The following is a 20397-nucleotide window of genomic DNA, read 5'->3' on the forward strand; positions in this document are numbered from 1 at the left end:
AGCTTAGCTGGTGTTGTACTTCTGCATCAATATCAGCAGTTGTTGATAGATGACTTCCAAGGTAGGGGAAATAGGCGACATTTTCCAAGATTGTGTCATTGACTACAAGTTGTGGCTCCTCTGTGGCTACCTTTGGCAGCAGCTGAAACAGCACTTTGGTCTTCTTAATATTCAGCTTCAGGCCAAGACTCTCATAGGCCTTTGTAAACACACTCAAGATGGTTTGGAGGTCATCTGCAGAAAGGGCACACACAACATTGTCATCTGCATACTGGAGCTCAATCACAGAGGTGGTAGATATCTTAGTCTTTGCCTTTAGTCTGCTTAGGGGTCAAGCCATGTGAAATCACCAGAGGCCTCGCCACTGACCATCTCAGATTTGCTTCATACTTTCTGGAAATATTGTCAGTGTGCCCAATAAATAGTGTACAAAATTTTAGGCTTGTATCTTCATTCGTCTGTCTATTGTCTATACTTTTGAGAGACTCTCTCCGCACTGCTCTCCAAACTAAAAATCATGGAATTGATAAACTGGTCTCTTCACACAACTGACACAATTTTCTCGACGAGAAGCCTGGGTTCGGGGGAACCAGCCTGTCCTGCTGGAACGTTCGCAGCTGGCTACACGATGGATGCGTGGGAGAGGTGGTGGGTCATGTGCCTGGCAGTTCTTTCTGTGGAAGACATTGAAGACATCTACCTATTCGGAACCATGATTACAGGACTTTTGCTGATTGGATTAGGCATTGCCCTGGTTTATCGAGGAAATCAGAAAACGGTGACAGCTGTCCAAAGCTCCATAAAGCTGCCCGACATGATTGAAGCAGTGGGCAGAGCTGTCGGCACTCAGACTGTGGCTATTCAGAACTTGAACCATAACATGGATAACATCATGGAGAAGCTTTTGGCTTTGCAAAGGAAAATGGATTGATTCGGAGACCAGAATGGACAAACAGAGTAGTCGTGTAAAAGAATGCATCTACTCGCCCCAAGACCAAACAATTCCAATCTTATCTGCTTTCGGCTCCCTCAGCCAGCACTGGCCTTGGCCAAGGCCGTTGCTGGGACAACAACTCCCCCTGAAGATCACTGCAGTCAGACTCTCTCATATTCCTTCCCCCACTTCCCATGGTCGCCGCTTTTACCCCCAGTGTGACAAGTGGATAAGCACCGTCTTCGGCTGCAGGACTGGACTGCTTGTTTGCACTGGGTTACCTATACCTCTGCCCCCCCTCCCCCCTTACCCCCTCCCATGATCACCCCCTCCCTCACCCCCTTCCCCCTCGAGTCCCAAGTTTCCATGTTGTAAAGTGTACTGTGTTATTTTGTGCTTATGTGCTGAGGTGTTTTTTTAATGTTCCCACGCTGTACTCCCCACAGGTGCATAGTGTGGGGGTTGCTTTTTTCTCCTCCCCTCCCCTCATGTTACTCTGCATTTTTCATCCCTGTCTTCCTGTCCTGTCTACTCCCCCTGTGTCAACTGTATGTATGTATATGTACGGACGGGTTGATGGCTAATTTCACTGGTATTTGTGACTAAGTGACAATAAAGGGTTCATTCATTCATTCATTCATTAGTTTCTGAGATATAGGGGCTTAAAAAGGGGGCATGGCCCCAATTTCACTGTTAAAACGCGTGCTACAGAAAACGGACCTAACTTCCATAAATCATTACTTTTAAATTATTCATGCAAGATATATGAAATTTTCAAGGATTGTTCTTCAATGCCAGATGCCTTTAAATACTAAAATAGAAAGTTCACAGTTCAATATTTGCCAAGTTATGGTTTGCTGAAAATCATAAAAAATGTGCTTTGGAGCAACTTTGACCCCCCCCCCCCCCCCCCCCCCCCCATATCTCCACATTAAAGCACACCAGATCTTCCAAATTTTCTTATTTATTACTCATGTTATAGTACTCTTTAGGCAACTAGGTGTGTGTTCAAAAGAAATCAAACTTTCTGATTTATTAAGCTTTAAAAATAAAAAAAAACATTTTGCACCTATAATTCAAATGCATATTACAAATGTATGACAAGGTCTACCATAAAAACAATTACACCACTGAAAAGAGCTTGTTTTGATTAGCAAATGCACAAAATATGAAGTTGGTACCCTAAACCAAACTATAAATATTAAGGTATCAAGTACGGCATGGGGCGGCACGAAGGATAAAGTGGCTAGAGTTAATGAGATGACATGAGAAGTACGGCATGTTTTACGATAGACGGAAATGTTGTTTTAAGGCATATGATCTACTAGCAGACAAACTAGCAAAACATCATTTCATTGCCAAACATCAGAGTCGATATTTGAAGAATTTGAAGGAAAATCTGTCAGCGGATGAATATATTATGCTTTTGGATTTTGCCGAAAACTATTCATTCTGTGTACAGGATTCTGCCCAGGGATACTACTGGGGCAACAGCCAATGCACTCTTCGTCCATTTGCAGTGTACATTAGAGCAAAGAATGAAGATGGTACAAAAGTAATGAAATGCATCTCTATCTGCATAATAAGTGACTGCCTTAAGCATGATACAGTGGCCGTGCATGCATTCTTAAAAATGGTTTTACCATATGTATGCTATTTACATCCCCAGCTGAAAAAGGTCATTTACTTCAGTGACGGCTCAGCAGCCCAATACAAAAACTATAAAAATTTCACAAATCTAATAAAGCATGCAGACGATTTTGGACTTTTGGCAGAATGGCATTTCTTTGCCACTTCTCATGGTAAATCACCCTGTGATGGTATTGGAGGCACTGTAAAGTGGTCAGCAGCTTGAGCTAGCTTACAGGCAGTCATGAGTGATACTAACCCCATCTGATCTGTTTTTGTGGGCAGAAAAACATATCAAGAACATCCATTTCATCTGGGTTGGTACAGGGGAAGTTATGGAGGGTGGAAAGGCATGAGAGACAAGATTTTCAAGGTCAGCTACTATTCCTGGAACAGGAGACAACCACTCATTCATTCTAATCATGTCCAACCAGCTGCAGGTCAGCGGGGTGTCAGGTGGTCCTAGCTTCATTGTGGATATGAGTGGGAATAGGCCACAAGCAATGCATAAAACCCCTGTTAAATCAGCAGTCTCTCTGGCAGATACATTCATCTCATCTCATCTCATCATCTCTAGCCGCTTTATCCTGTTCTACAGGGTCGCAGGCAAGCTGGAGCCTATCCCTGCTGACTACGGGCGAAAGGCAGGGTACACCCTGGATAAGTCGCCAGGTCATCACAGGGCTGACACATAGACAACCATTCACACTCACATTCACACCTACGGTCAATTCAGAGTCACCAGTTAACCTAACCTGCATGTCTTTGGACTGTGGGGGAAACCGGAGCACCCGGAGGAAACCCACGTGGACACGGGGAGAACATGCAAACTCCGCACAGATAGGCCCTCGCTGGCCACGGGGCTCGAACCCAGACCTTCTTGCTGTGAGGCGACAGCGTCTGGCAGATACAATTCCTGGTAAATATGTTGTATGTTTGTATGACAGACAGTGGTGGATAGGCAACATTTGTGCATTATCAGAGGAGGAACAAGATGTACAAGTAACATTAATGCATCCTCATGGTCCCTCTCAGACTTACAGCTGGCCCAGGAGAGAGGATAACTTTTGGGTCCCTCTGGTGCATGTCATGAAAATCATTGATGCCCCACTTACATCAACTGGCAGGTAGTATAAACTTCCATCTGATGTGGAAAAGCAAATCAATACACTGTTTAAGCTCTTCAAATAAAGTATTTTTAAGGTTGTTGTTTTTCCTACACTGTAGGTTTGTAATTGTATTGTAATATGCCTTAAAACAGCATTTCCGTCTATCATAAAACATGCCGTACTTGATACCTTAATATGTATAGCTTGGTTTGGGGTACCAACTTCATATTTTGTGCATTTGCTAATCAAAACAAGCTCTTTCCAGGGGTATAATTGTTTTTATGGTAGACCTTGTCATACATTTGTAATATGCATTTGAATTATAGGCATATAATGTTTTTTTAAAGCCTAATAAATCAGAAAGTTTGATTTCATTTGAACACATACCTAGTTGCCTAAAGAGTACTATAACATGAGTAATAAATAAGAAAATTTGAAAGATCTGGTGTGCTTTAATGTGGAGATATGGGGGGGTCAAAATTGCTCCAAAATCACATTTTTTTTAATGATTTTCAGCAAGCCATAACTTGGCAAATATTGAACTGTGAACTTTCTATTTTAGTATTTAAAGGCGTCTGGCATTGAAGAACAATCCTTGAAAATTTCATATATCTTGCATGAATAGTTTAAAAGTAATAACTTATGGAAGTTAGATCCATTTTCTGTAGCACACATTTCAACAGTGAAATTGGGGCCACGCCCCTTTTTTAAAGCCCCTATATCTCAGAAACTAATGAAGGTCCAAGCCTAAAATTTTGTACACTATTTATTGGGCACACTGACAATATTTCCAGAAAGTATGAAGCAAATCTGAGATGGTCAGTGGCGAACATTTTTCCAAATCTAGTGATTTGGGGCAGAATTACCCTTAGGTGAAAGAGGTTTCGATCCATTCTGTAGACAATTTGGAAACCATCAGATAGTTTGCCATCAACAAGCTGGAGTATCATAGAAATGAAAACTGAAAACAGGGTAGGCGCAATTACATATCCTTGCTTGACTCCGGTAGTTATGTCGAAAGGCTCACTTTCAGATCCGTTCCTCGTCAGTATGGTGGCTTTCATGCCATCATGTAGTAGCCAAAGGATGCTAATGAATTTTACCAATACAAATACTCCCCTCCTCAACTGCAGGTCAGTTGAAAGCTACAAAGAATGCTATAAGTGTTGTCTGATTTTGGGGTAACATCGATGCATTATTTAATGTTTGAATTAACATACAATAGATTTGTATTTGGACAGAACATTTTTGTTATTTACTTACTATTGTATGTACACAACATGATGCATGAATGGTTTTGCAAGGTGGTGCTATAATTCAGTCAGCTAAAGATATTCATTCTTTATCATTAAATTGTGGAACTGATAATGACGTAGGTCTAAATGACAGTGTTGTAGTTTAGAACAACCATGACATGTACAGACATTGAAGAAACACAATCATAAACATAAACTTTTTGGGTTCATCAATCCTGCGCGATGTAGTAAGGTTGCGAGGAAATGTTCCAGCATAAACTTGTCCCAAAAGTTCTGGAAAAACTGAAATCTACAAGTATGGCCATGTAAGGCCTGCTGGCTTAGCTTATGCAAGATGTGGTGTCAACTGACAAGCTGATGAATATCCATGCTGAAGGTCTGTGATGAAATATCCATGAATATCTGATAAGATAAACGAATGAAAAACTGCTATGAAAGCTATGCATGGTATCAGCTTCAGTAAGGAGTTCAGCACAGATTAAAACTGTGGACAGGGAACTGGCACAAACTAAGATTAACGAGTTAATGACTGAAAAACAATCAGCAGATTTTGTAAACTTTGCTACAGGTTAGAGACAGCTACAGTGACGTGAACACTAACTCAACAGCTATATGGCAAACATGGTCTGGCAGATGAGAATGGATCTTGAATAAAGTGGCATCATGAGGACAACTTGTTGAGAGAAGGAAGGATGCAGACATGCTGTCTCTTACACTTCACAAAATGGTTATCACATTTAGAAATAAAAGTATGTCCACCTACAAGGCACTCATGGAGGTTGAAATATGTTTTTTTTTCTGATAGTAATAGGTAAGCATTTACAGTGGTGCTTGAAAGTTTGTGAACCCTTTAGAATTTTCTATATTTCTGCATAAATATAAGCTAAAACATCATCATACCTGTATTTTCACACAAGTCCTAAAAGTAGATAAAGATAACCCAGTTAAACAAATGAGACAAAAATATTATACTTGGTCATTTATTTATTGAGGAAAATGATCCAATATTACATATCTGTGAGTGGCAAAAGTATGTGAACATCTAGGATTAGCAGTTAATTTGAAGGTGAAATTAGAGTCAGGTGTTTTCAATCAATGGGATGACAATCAGGTGTGAGTGGGCACCCTGTTTTATTTAAAGAACAGGGATCTATCAAAGTCTGATCTTCACAACACATGTTTGTGGAAGCAGGGCCGTTGACAGCTTTGGCTGGGCCCGGGACAAAATAATCTGAGTGGGGCCCCCCCCCAAATAATCTGAGTGCCCCCCCCCCCCCCCCCACACACACACACATACGCGCGCACGCACATCGCCACACAGCAACCACCCACACCCAACCCCTCTTTTCACAGTCTCCATTCACTCCAACCCTTAAATAACAGGTATTCCAAGCCCATTATAACAGTCAACCATTTTATTTCAACATTTCAACATATTTACAATTTGAACATTTCCTTAGTCTGCAACTATTCAGGTGCGAAATGCAATGCGCCGGACTTTTTTTTTTTTTAAAGATATTTTTTTGGGCTTTTTGCACCTTTTTTATTGGATAGGACAGTGTAGAGACAGGAAACGAGCGGGAGAGAGAGACGGGAAGGGATCGGGAAACGACCGCAGGCCGGAACCGAACCCGGGTCGCCCGCATTCACGGCACGGCGCCCCAACCACCCGAGCCACGACGCCCCCATGCGCCGGACTTTTGCTGTGGCAAAGTCGTCAATAAGGTCATTGAAGTCCAGCTTCTTTGCAAGTTCGCGCTCTATAGAGAGCATAGCCAGCCCATTGAGCCTCTCCTGTGACATGTTTGAGCGCAGTTAGTTGATAAACCAAAATGATTGTTTACGGGATGGAACTGGGCCTCAATGAGAACGGAGTTATGGCTTTCCCAAAATCTGAACATAGAAGCATCACCACTAGTGATGTGTACAGTGAGTTTTTCAGTGTATTTTTTTTGTCTTGTTTTTCATAAACGTCCTTTCCGTACTCGATTTAGAATGTTACAAAAAAAATTGACACCCTCCCAACCACGTAACATTAGCCTATCTGACCTGGGGGCTGACACGTTTATTACGGATAAATCAAAAGGATTACAACGTTCCCTGGATATAGAACTGGACCGAGAATATTTCAAAATCTTAACGTGTAAGCAACAACAATAAAACAGAGGTTGTTTTATTCATTTAGGGCTTATTAGGCTACTTTCATTAATTGCGCTTTTCATACAGGCCTATCATTTTTCACTTGAGCAAGGGAATTGTTTGAAGACTATCCAGTCTAAGCGAAAGTTTAATGTTTTGCAACAGACTAACCTCAAAACACCCCATTTATAGCCCATTCATTACATTAAACTCTATCTAGCTGGCAATTTCACATGCCGTCGTATCTACACGGGATGATTTCCAACAAAATAAGGTTGAATTAACAAGAGGCAGCGTTCCACGGGCTTTCAGCTAACTGGAGTCCAGCTCAGCGCAGCTCAGCAAGCGTGCCTAAAACATTTGGATATGATTGCGGGCCAATGTGCTATTCTTTGCTTCATTGAGATATATGCAACACAGTGTTATTAAACCGATATGTTTATGAAATAATTCAATGCCCTGTGCATTTCCGTGTTCACTCAGTGTACCCTGCTATCCCCTACTTTATAATTATGAATGGCGCGTCGCGCGTGCTGGGGTTACATAACGGGGCTGGAAAAAAGTTATCTGTGTCTTACCTGGCTCAGCTGCCCCACTGCCTTCACCACCTGCTGCATCATCTGAATCTTTTCTAAAATATCTATGCAGTGAACCCCTGAGGCTCTTGGCTTCTTCATCTCTTTTTCTCTTTTCTTTTCTTTGCTCCTGACTTGTGCATGTTGGCAAACGGGCTCGCACGCTTATTGTCGAAGCGCCTTAATCAAAGACCAAACCATTTCTGCATTAGGGGTGGTAGGTGGGTTCTTGAATCTATTTTCGAAGACAATAAAGGCAAAAGAACCAGAAATCATTCATTGAATGCAAATATAGCACATTTTTCTCCCCCAAATCAACACATTTTGAAATGAAACAGAATGATTAATGGCATCTTCATGAGGGACCAGTTCTGGGCCCCCCCTTATGCCTGGGCCCGGGACAAAATACCCGGTTGTCCCCCCCTGTCGACGGCCTTGTGTGGAAGTGTATCATGGCACGAACAAAGGAGATTTCTGAGGACCTCAGAAAAAGCGTTGTTGATGCTCATTAGGCTGGAAAAGGTTACAAAACCATCTCTAAAGAGTTTGGACTCCACCAATCTACAGTCAGACAGATTGTGTACAAATGGAGAAAATTCAAGACCATTGTTACCCTCCCCAGGAGTAGTCGACCAACAAAGATCACTCCAAGAGCAAGGCGTGTAATAGTTGGCGAGGTCACAAAGGACCCCAGGGTAACTTCTAAGCAACTGAAGGCCTCTCTCACATTGGCTAATGTTAATGTTCATGAGTCCACCATCAGGAGAACACTGAACAATAATGGTGTGCATGGCAGGGTTGCAAGGAGAAAGTCACTACTCCCAAAAAGAACATTGCTGCTCGTCTGCAGTTTGCTAAAAATCATGTGGACAAGCCAGAAGGTGATTGGAAAAATGTTTTGTGGATAAATGAGACCAAAATAGAACTTTTTGGTTTAAATGAGAAGCGTTATGTTTGGAGAAAGGAAAACACTGCATTCTAGCATAAGAACGTTATCCCATCTGTGAAACATGGTGGCGGTAGTATCATGGTTTGGGCCTGTTTTGCTGCATCTGGGCCAGGATGGCTTGCCATCATTGATGGAGCAATGAATTCTGAATTATACCAGCAAATTCTAAAGGAAAATGCCAGGACATCTGTCCATGAACTGAATCTCAAGAGAAGGTACATCATGCAGCAAGACAATCACCCTTAAGCACACAAGTCGTTCTACCAAAAAATGGTTAAAGAAGAATAAAGTTAATGTTTTGGAATGGTCAAGTCAAAGTCCTGACCATAATCCAATCGAAATGTTGTGGAAGGACCTGAAGCGAGCAGTTCACATGAGGAAACCCACCAACATCCCAGAGTTGAAGCTGTTCGGTACGGAGGAATGAGCTAAAATTCCTCCAGGCTGGTATTCAGGACTGATCAACAGTTACCGGAAACGTTTAGTTGCAGTTATTGCTGCACAAGGGGGTCACACCAGATACTGAAAGCAAAGGTTCACATACTTTTGCCACTCACAGATATCTAATATTGGATCATTTTCCTCAATAAATAAATGACCAAGTATAATATTTTTGTCTCATTTGTTTAACTGGGTTCTCTTTATCTACTTTTAGGACTTGTATGAAAATCTGATGATGTTTTAGGTCATATTTCATCTCATCTCATTATCTCTAGCCGCTTTATCCTGTTCTACAGGGTCGCAGGCAAGCTGGAGCCTATCCCAGCTGACTACGGGCGAAAGGCAGGGTACACCCTGGACAAGTCGCCAGGTCATCACAGGGCTGACACATAGACACAGACAACCATTCACACTCACATTTACACCTACGGTCAATTTAGAGTGACCAGTTAACCTAACCTGCATGTCTTTGGACTGTGGGGGAAACCGGAGCACCCGGAGGAAACCCACGCGGACACGGGGAGAACATGCAAACTCCGCACAGAAAGGCCCTCGCCGGCCACGGGGCTCGAACCCGGACCTTCTTGCTGTGAGGCGACAGCGCTAACCACTACACCACCTTGCCGCCCCTAGGTCATATTTATGCAGAAATATAGAAAATTCTAAAGGGTTCACAAACTTTCAAGCACCGCTGGAGGGAGAAAGCCCTTCAGGAACAATGTAGAACCACATTGTTCATAACTGGGAAGTTCATATTTGGTGTTGGATAATACAGAATTCAGAAACACATTTGGGGCTACAGAGAGCTGCGTGACTCTGAAAACACAATTATTTAACACACGGAAGAGGAAAAGCTTCAGACTTCACACACATATGTATGATATCTAGACACATCATACTGTATCAAGATTAAAGTTTGTGTATTGTTACACCCCTGATACACAAGAAACAAATGTAGTGAGACACACAAAGCAAGCTAAAGTTTAGTGTACACAGTTAAGTGACTTACAGCGTGTCTTTGCTTGTGATATCTGATGTCTTCCCACTCTTGTGGTTTGTCATGCCCGCTTTAATAAATACTTTACATTACAGAAGCCAACTATGAAGAACTTCAATCTTATAAAGCATCACCCCTATAAGAGTACAGCTGAAAAAATAGGGGCAGAAGGAAGACTTTATTTCAGAAGAAACACTAAGTTTATCATTGCACAGTGGAAGTATAAGCATCACAGAAAAATAAGGGAATGGGACATGGTGTAAAATAGAGGTGGTAAAATGGAAGTGAAAACTATGTGCAGAGAAAAAATTTGAGTGATAAGAGGAAAGTAAGTCAGGGAGGATGAATGGAAGGATTTTAATAATAAATTCCAATTCTTATAATCAGTAGTGTCTCAAATTCTACTGTGCTTAAATGAACCATATACCATACAGCAGGGGATGCTAATGTCAGGTAAGGGGGAAAACTAATATTACTACGAATAATATTTAAATAATTATTATTATATTTCATCTCATCTTATTTTCTTCCGCTTATCCGGGGCTGGGTCGCGGAGGCAGCAGTCTGAGCATGGAAGCCCAAACTTCCTTCACCCCAGACACCTCGGCCAGCTCCTCGGGAAGAACACCGAGGCGTTCCCAGGCCAGCCGAGAGACATAGTCCCTCCAGCGTGTCCTGGGTCTTCCCCGGGGCCTCCTCCCACGGGGACATGCCTGGAACACCACCCCAGGGAGGCATCCAGGAGGCATCCAAAAGAGATGCCCGAGCCACCTCAGCTGCTTCCTCTCGATGTGGAGGAGCAGCGGCTCTACTCTGAGCTCCTCCCGAGTGACTGTGCTTCTCACCCTATCTCTAAGGGAGCGCCCAGCCACCCTGCGAAGGAAACTCATTTCGGCTGCTTGTATCCGTGATCTTGTTCTTTCGGTCATTACCCAAAGCTCATGACCATAGGTGAGAGTCGGAAGGTAGATTGACCGGTAAATCAAGAGCTTCACCTTTTGGCTCAGCTCCTTCCTCACCACAATGGACCGGTAAAGCGACCACATCACTGCGGAGGCTGCACCAATCCACCTGTCGATCTCACGCTCCATCCTTCCCTCACTCGTGAACAAGATCCTGAGATACTTAAACTCCTCCACTTGAGGCAGAACTTCTCCATCAACCTGAAGAGGGCAAGCCACCCTTTTCCAGTCGAGAACCATGGCCTCTGACTTGGAGGTGCTGATTCTCATCCCAGCCGCTTCACACTCAACTGCAATCCACCCTAGTGCATGCTGAAGGTCCTGGTTTGAAGAAGCCAACAGGACAACATCATCCGCAAAAAGCAGAGATGAAATCCTGTGGTTCCCAAACAGGATTCCCTCTGGCCCCTGGCTGCACCTAGAAATTCTGTCCATAAAAATTATGAACAGAACTGGTGACAAAGGGCAGCCCTGCCAGAGTCCAACATGTACTGAGAACAGGTCTGACTTACTGCCGGCAATGCGAACCAGACTCCTGCTCCGTTCGTACAGGGACTGGACAGCCCTTAGCAAAGAGCCCCGAACCCCATGCTCCTGAAACACCCCCCACAGGATACCACAAGGGACACAGTCGAATGCCTTCTCCAGATCCACAAAGCACATGTGGACTGGTTGGGCGAACTCCCATGAACCCTCAAGCACCCTATGAAGGGTATAGAGCTGGTCCAGTGTTCCATGACCAGGACGAAAACCGCATTGTTCCTATTGACCCAAGGTTCAACTATTGGTCGAGTTCTCCTCTCGAGTACCCTGGAGTAAACCTTCCCGGGGAGGCTGAGAAGTGTGATTCCCCATAATTGGAGCACACTCTCCAGTCCCCTTTCTTAAAAAGAGGGACCACCACCCCGGTCTGCCACTCCAGAGTCACTGTCCCCAACCGCCATGCGATGTTGCAGAGGTGTGTCAGCCAAGACAGCCCCACAACATCCAGAGACTTGAGATACTCAGGGTGGATTTCATCCACCCCCGGTGCCTTGCCACCAAGGAGCTTGCAAACCACCTCAGTGACTTCAGCTTGTGTAATGGACGAGTCCACCTCTGAGTCATCAGCCTCTGCTTCCTCAATGGAAGACGTGATGGTGGGATTGAGGAGATCCTCGAAGTATTCCTTCCACTGCCTGACAATGTCCCCAGTCGTGGTCAACAGCTCCCCACCCGCACTGTAAACAGTGTTGGCAGAGTACTGCTTCCCCCTCCTGAGTCGCCGGATGGTTTGCCAGAATTTCTTCGAGGCCGACCGACAGTCCTTCTCCATGGCCTCACTGAACTCCTCCCAGTTCCTAGGTTTGCCTCCACAACTGCCCGAGCTGCAGCACGCCTGGCCTGCCGATACCCGTCAGCTGCCTCAGGAGTCCCGGAGGTCAACATGGCCCGATAGGACTCCTTCTTCAGCTTGACGGCATCCCTTATTTCTGGTGTCCACCACCAGGTTCAGGGATTGCCGCCACGACAGGCACCGGAGACCTTGCGACCACAGCTCCGAACAGCTGCGTCCACAATGGAGGTAGAGAACATGGTCCACTCAGACTCAATGTCCCCCGCCTCCCTCGGAAGCTGGGAAAACTCTCCCGGAGGTGGGAGTTAAAGACCCCCCTGACAGAGTGCTTGGCCAGACGTTCCCAGCAGACCCTCACCATACATTTGGGCCTGCCAGGTCTGTCCGGCTTCTTCCTCCACCAGCAGATCCAACTCACCACCAGGTGGTGATCAGTTGACAGCTCAGCCCCTCTCTTCACCTGAGTGTCCAAGACATAGGGCCAGAGATCAGATGAAACGACAACAAAGTCTATCATCGACCTCCGATCTAAGGTGTCCTGGTGCCACATGCACTTATGGTATGGACACCCCTATACTCGAACATGGTGTTCGTTATGGACAAACCATGACTAGCACAGAAGTCCAATAACAAAACACCACTCGAGTTCAGATCGGGGAGGCCGTTCCTCCCAACCACGCCCCTCCAGGTGTCACTGTCATTGCCCACGTGAGCATTGAAGTCCCCCAGTAGCACAATGGAGTCCCCAGTCTGAGCACCCCTCAGTACCTCTCCCAGGGACTCCAAGAAGGCCGGATACTCTATACTGCTATTCGGCCCATAGGCACAAACAACAGCAAGAGCCCTCTCCCCGACCCGAAGGCGCAGAGAGGCGACCCTCTCATTCACTGGGGTAAACTCCAACACATGGTGGCTGAGCTGGGGAGCTATAAGCAAGCCCACACCAGCCCGCTGCCACTCACCGTGGGTGACTCCAGAGAAGTGGAGAGTCCAGCCCCTCTTAAGGAGCTGGGTTCCGGAGCCCAAGCTGTGTGTGGAGGTGAGCCCGACTATCTCAAGCTGGTACCTCTCAACCTCCCGCACAAGCTCAGGCTCTTCCCCCCCCCCAGCAAAGTGACATTCCATGTCCCAACAGCTAGCTGCTGTGTTCGGGGATCAGGTTGTTGAGGCCCATGCCTTCGACTGCCGCCCAATCCACACTGCACCGGCCCCCTACAGTTACCTCTGTGGGTGGTGAACCCACAGGAGGTCGGGCCCACGTCACCGCTTCGGGCTGAGCCCGGCCGGGCCCCGTGGGCAAAGGCCCAGCCAGCAGGTGCTCGCATATGAGCCCCAACCCCGGGCCTGGCTCCAGGGTGGGGCCCCGGCTGCGCCATACCGGGTGACATCACAGTCCTTGATTTCTTTTATTTCCATAAGGGGTTTTGGTGAACTGCTCTTGGTCTGGCCTGTCACCGAGGACCTGTCTGCCTTGGGAAACCCTAATAGGGGCGTAATGCCCCTGACAACATAGCTCTTAGGATCATTCAAGCACACAAACCCCTCCACCACAATAAGGTGGCAGTTCTAGGAGCGAATTATTATTATATAACTAATAATATTAATATAATATCATGTGTAACTTTCAATGTTATTGCTAAATCAACAGCAATTGATTTGTAAGCTATTCATCTAACTTGCAAACAGTAATGTCATATTTTTAGCATGTTTGCTCACTACCAAGCCTATAGCCGAATGAAATGCATGAAATATTTCAAAAATATATTTTAGTGATCATTGCTTTAGCAGGAGCGGAACGGTGGTATAGTGGCTAGCACTGTTGCCTCACAGCAAGAAGGTTCTTGGTTCAAGCCCAGTGGCCAATGGGGGCCTTTCTGTGTGGAGTTTGCATGTTCTCTCCGTGTCTGTGTGGGTTTCCTGTGGGTGCTCCGGGCTCCCCCAGAGTCCAAAGACATGTAGGTTAAATTAATTGGTGACTCTAAATTGAGTGTGAATGGTTGTTTGTCTCTATGTGTCAGCCCTGTGATGACCTGGTGACTTATCTAGGGTTTACCCCACCTCTCGCCCATATTCAGCTGGGATAGGCTCCAGCTTGCCCGTGACCATGCAGAGGATAAGCAGTTACAGATAATGGATGGATGGTTTAGCTGGACTGTTGAGATCTGAGATGAAGGATTGTAACATTATCTAAGTTGGCAAATAAGTTATGACTAGCATGAGCTAAGTATGACAGATAAAGCCAACATACATTATTTTAAGTCTTGTCTTATTCCGCTTTATCCGGGGCCGGGTCGCGGAGGCAGCAGTCTCAGCATGGAAGCCCAAATTTCCCTTTCCCCAGACACCTCGGCCAGCTCCTCGGGAAGAACACCGAGGCATTCCCAGGCCAGCTGAGAGACATAGTCCCTCCAGTGTGTCCTGGGTCTTCCCTGGGGCCTCCTCCCGGGGGACATGCCTGGAACACCTCCCCAGGGAGGCATCCAGGAGGCATCCGAAAAAGATGCCCGAACCACCTCAGCTGATTCCTCTCGATGTGGAGGAGCAGCGGCTCTACTCCGAGCTCCTCCCAAGTGACTGTGCTTCTCACCCTATCTCTAAGGGAGCGCCCAGCCACCCTGCGAAGGAAACTCATTTTGGCCACTTGTATCCGCGATCTTGTTCTTTCGGTCATTACCCAAAGCTCATGACCATAGGTGAGAGTTGGAACGTAGATCGACCGGTAAATTGAGAGCTTCGCCTTTTGGCTCAGCTCCTTCTTCACCACGACGGACCGGTAAAGTGACCGCATCACTGCGGAGGCTGCACCAATCCACCTGTCGATCTCATGCTCCATCCTTCCCTCACTCGTGAACAAGATCCTGAGATACTTAAACTCCTCCACTTGAGGCAGGACTTCTCCACCAACCTGGAGAGGGCAAGCCACCCTTTTCTGGTCGAGAACCATGGCCTCAGACTTGGAGGTGCTGATTCTCATCCCAGCCGCTTCACACTCGACTGCAAACCACCCCAGTGCATGCTGAAGTTCCTGGTTTGAAGAAGCCAATGGGACAACATCATCCGCAAAAAGCAGAGATGAAATCCTGTGGTTCCCAAACAGGATTCCTTCTGGCCCCTGGCTGCGCCTAGAAATTCTGTCCATAAAAATTATGAACAGAACCGGTGACAAAGGGCAGCCCTGCCGGAGTCCAACATGCACTGGAAACAGGTCTGACTTACTGCTGGCAATGCGAACCAGACTCCTGCTCCATTCGTACAGAGACTGGACAGCCCTTAGCAAAGAGCCCCGAACCCCATACTCCCGAAGCACCCCCCACAGAATACCACGAGGGACACAGTCGAATGCCTTCTCCAGATCCACAAAGCACATGTGGACTAGTTGGGCAAACTCCCATGAACCCACAAGCACCCTATGAAGGGTATAGAGCTGGTCCAGTGTTCCGCGACCAGGATGAAAACCGCATTGTTCCTCCTGGATCCGAGGTTCAACTATTGGTCGAATTCTCCTCTCCAGTACCCTGGAGTAAACCTTCCCTGGGAGGCTGAGAAGTGTGATTCCCCTATAATTGGAGCACACTCTCCAGTCCCCTTTCTTAAAAAGAGGGACCACCACCCCAGTCTGCCACTCCAGAGGCACTGTTCCCGACCGCCACGCAATGTTGCAGAGGCATGTCAACCAAGACAGCCCCACAACATCCAGAGACTTGAGATAATCAGGGCGGATCTCATCCACCCCCTGTGCCTTACCACCAAGGAGCTTGCAAACCACCTCAGTGACTTTGGCTTGGGTAATGGACGAGTCCACCTCTGAGTCATCAGCCTCAGTCTCCTCAATGGAAGGCATGATGGTGGGATTGAGGAGATCCTCAAACTATTCCTTCCACTGCCCGACAATGTCCCCAGTTGAGGTCAACAGCTCCCCACCCGCACTGTAAACAGTGTTGGCAGAGTACTGCTTCCCCCTCCTGAGTCGCCGGATGGTTTGCCAGAATTTCTTCGAGGCTGACCGATAGTCCTTCTCCATGGCCTCACCAAACTCCTCCCAGTTCCGAGTTTTTGCCTCCGCAGCTGCCCGAGCTGCGGCACGCCTGGCCTGCCGATACCCGTCAGCTGCCTCAGGAGTCCTGGAGGTCAACATGGCCCAATAGGACTCCTTCTTCAGCTTGACGGCATCCCTTATTTCTGGTGTCCACCACCGGGTTCAGGGATTGTCGCCACGACAGGCACCGGAGACCTTGCGGCCACAGCTCCGAACAGCTGCGTCCACAATGGAGGTAGAGAACATGGTCCACTCAGACTCAATGTCCCCCGCCTCCCTCGGAAACTGGGAAAAGCTCTCCCGGAGGTGGGAGTTAAAGACCCCCCTGACAGAGTGCTCGGCCAGACGTTCCCAGCAGACCCTCACCATACGTTTGGGCCTGCCAGGTCTGTCCGGCTTCCTCCTCCACCAGCGGATCCAACTCACCACCAGGTGGTGATCAGTTGACAGCTCAGCCCCTCTCTTCACCTGAGTGTCCAAGACATAGGACCGGAGATCAGATGAAATGACAACAGAGCCCTCTCCCCGACCCGAAGGCACAGAGAGGCGACCCTCTCGTTCACTGGGGTAAACTCCAACACATGGCGGCTTAGCTGGGGAGCTATAAGCAAGCCCACACCAGCCCGCCGCCGCTCACCATGGGCGACTCCAGAGAAGTGGAGAGTCCAGCCCCTCTCGAGGAGCTGGGTTCCAGAGCCCAAGCTGTGCATGGAGGTGAGCCCGACTATCTCTAGCTAGTACCTCTCAACCTCCTGCACAAGCTCAGGCTCTTCCCCCCCCAGCGAAGTGACATTCCATGTCCCAACAGCTAGCCGCTGTGTCTGGGGATCAGGTCGTTGAGGCCTCTGCCTTTGACTGCCGCCCAATCCACACTGCACCAGCCCCCTACTGCTACATCTGTGGGTGGTGAACCCACAGGAGGTCAGGCCCACGTCACCTCTTCAGGCTGAGCCCGGCTGGGCCCCATGGGCAAGGGCCCGGCCACCAAGCACTTGTATACAAGCCCCAACCCCGGGCCTGGCTCCAGGGTGGGGCTGCGCCATACCAGGCGACGTCACGGTCCTCGATTGATTCTCCATAAGGGTTTTGGTGAACTGCTCTTGGTCTGGCCTGTCACCTAGGACCTGTCTGCCTTGGGAGACCCTGACAGGGGCATAATGCCCCCGACAACATAGCTCCTAGGATCATTCAAGCACACAAACCCCTCCACCACAATAAGGTGGCAGTTCTAGGAGGGGTCTAATAGTTTTAAGTCTATTTTGAAAAATGTTCAGTAAAAGAACATTTGCAGTTCAGTTCATTTCAATATACATAAGCACTGAATGTGTTAAATGGACCAACAAGATGGAGGACAAGTTAGCACAGACTGTAGAATGTATAGAGTGAAACCCATTATCAATATATGATGTGAACATGACCACAACTGGATGGTTCTTGTCTGTTCAAAGGCACAAACACATCAGGCAATTTGTAGTATATCCATCCATCCATCCATCCATCCATCCATTATCTGTAACAGCTTATCATGTGCAGGGTCACGGGCAAGCTGGAGCCGGTGTCTTGGTTGTCATTTACTTTGCATTTAGTAATGTCCAACTGTGATCCCATTGCCCAAGGCCCAATTTAAAACCAAGTGTAAACAGTGTCATAAGTGAAAACATAGCCAAATTCTACCTTGCAATTAGGTCAGTTTTAAAAACCCAAATTAAAACCTGACAGTGCAAGCCTATATTTTTTTATTATTTAATGCATAGACTTGGTCACTATATATTACTATTTTGTAACTACATTACCACACAGTCCTTTCATTCTTTCATTCATCTTCAGTAACTGCTTTTCCTGGTCAGGCTGGCAGTGGATTGAGAGCCTATCCCAGGAACACTGGAACACTGGGTGTAAAGCAGGAATACACCCTGAATGGGATGCCAGTCCATGACACAGCACTATCTGACACACACAAAAGCAATTTAGCCACAATGGTATTTTTGTGACATGGGTGGAAACCAGAGAACCTGAATGAACCTGAGTGAAATTCCATACGGACAGTAGCCCGACCTCAGGATTAAATCAAGGACCAAGGAACTGTACCACCATGCCACCCACAGTTATTTTAATTATTAATTTTAATATGATACAAATGAGTTTGAGAAGACTTTAAAAAGGGAGGAGACTCTTACTTCATTCTGATGCAATTTGATTCTCAGATGATGACTGTATATTATGCAAATTCAACAGTTCACAAACACATGGCCGTATGCATTCATTTTTTCCACTGCCACACCTTTGGCATGCCAACTAGTGTCACACTTCCGTAAAATTGATTTGCACATGCATCATAAGACATTCCATTATTGATCCCCATGGGGGCATGTCTGTGAAGATTCTCAGTCCCCCAGGTCATAGTAAACTGTGGGTGGTAAAAGAGAGCGACTGGACTTGCTTGAAGATTCTTGAAGACGTTTCACCTCTCATCTGAAAGGCTTCTTCAGTTCTGTCTAACTAATAGGGAGTATCAGGTATTTATCCTCTCATAGATGAAAAGCTCATCTAAGGTGTCGTTGAGTCATCCTGTTGGTGTGGGCCACTGGTGGCTGGGTGTGAATGGCCTCGAGAGTCGTTAGGGTGATCAGTGGATTGCCTGTTAGGGTGATCAATGGAATGCTGATTCTCTCTGTCCTCCTGTGAGTCACTGAAAACAGCTGGGTTTTGGTGTGCATTCAGTTGTCTGGGAAGTGTGCCAAGGACTGCATTGTAGGTGGCTGATAAATGGTGTCTTAGACCACCACCTCTGTCCAGTGATGGCTGTTCCAGGTTGACAAAAATAGCTTCTTTAACTCCTTGCTCATACCAATGATCCTCTCTGGCTAAAATGCGTACGTTGCAATCCTGAAATGAGTGTCCTTTGTTGTTAAGATGAAGGTAGACAGCAGAGTCCTGGCCTGAGGAACTGGCTCTCCTGTGTTGAGCCATGCGCCTGTGAAGCAGTTGTTTTGTTCCCTCAATATACGAGTCCGTGCATTCCTCACTGCACTGAATTGCATACACTACGTTGTCCTGTTTGTGTCTGGCTATTCTGTCCTTAGGGTGGACCAGTTTCTGCTTCAGGGTGTTACTGGGTCTGAAATGTACCAGAATGTTGTGTTTGTAGAAGATCCTCCTGAGTTTCTCAGATAGACCAGAAATGTAGGGAATGACAATGTTCTTGCATTTGTTTCTGTTATCCTCCTTGTCCGTTATGTTCCTTTTTCTGCTCTTGAAGAAAGACCAGTTGGGATACCCACAGTTCTGAAGTGCTTTCTTGATGTGATTCTGCTCCTTCTCTTTTCCCTCTACCATTGTAGGGATGTTCTGAGCCCTGTGTTGCAAAGTCCTAATGAACCCCAATTTGTGTTCCAGTGGGTGGTGAGAGTCGAAGAGTAGGTACTGGTCTGTGTGTGTGGGTTTCCGGTAGACCTCAATGCTAAGGCTTCTGTCTTGTCTAATGTGTACATCACAATCCAAGAAGGCTAGATTATTCCCACTGACGTCCTCTTGAGTGAAATTGATGTTGATATCCACTGCATTGATGTGCTTAGAGAAGACTTCCACCTCATGGGTTTTGATTTTAACCCAGGTGTCATCCACATATCTGAACCAGTGGCTGGGAGCAACTCCTGAAAAAGTGGTCAAAGCTTTATGTTCCACTTCCTCCATGTAAAGATTGGCCACAATAGGGGACACTGGTGATCCCATGGCGCATCCATGCTTCTGTCTGTAGAAACTTTCATTAAACTGGAAATAAGTGGTAGTCAGGCAGAGGTCAAGCAGGGTGCAAATCTGGTCCGTGGTGAGGTTCATTCTATCCAGTAAGGTGCTGTCTTGAAGGAGTCGTTTTCTAACAGATTCAACTGCTTCTGTGGTGGGAATGCAGGTGAAAAGAGAAGTGACATCATAGGAAACCATGGTTTCATCTGAGTCTAGTTTGAGGTCTGCAACTTTAGTAGCAAAATCTTGGGAGTTTTTGATGTGGTGTGACGTATTCCCAACAAGAGGAG

The sequence above is a fragment of the Neoarius graeffei genome, chromosome 11, assembly GCF_027579695.1.
Source record: "Neoarius graeffei isolate fNeoGra1 chromosome 11, fNeoGra1.pri, whole genome shotgun sequence".
Classification (NCBI taxonomy): Eukaryota; Metazoa; Chordata; class Actinopteri; order Siluriformes; family Ariidae; genus Neoarius; species Neoarius graeffei.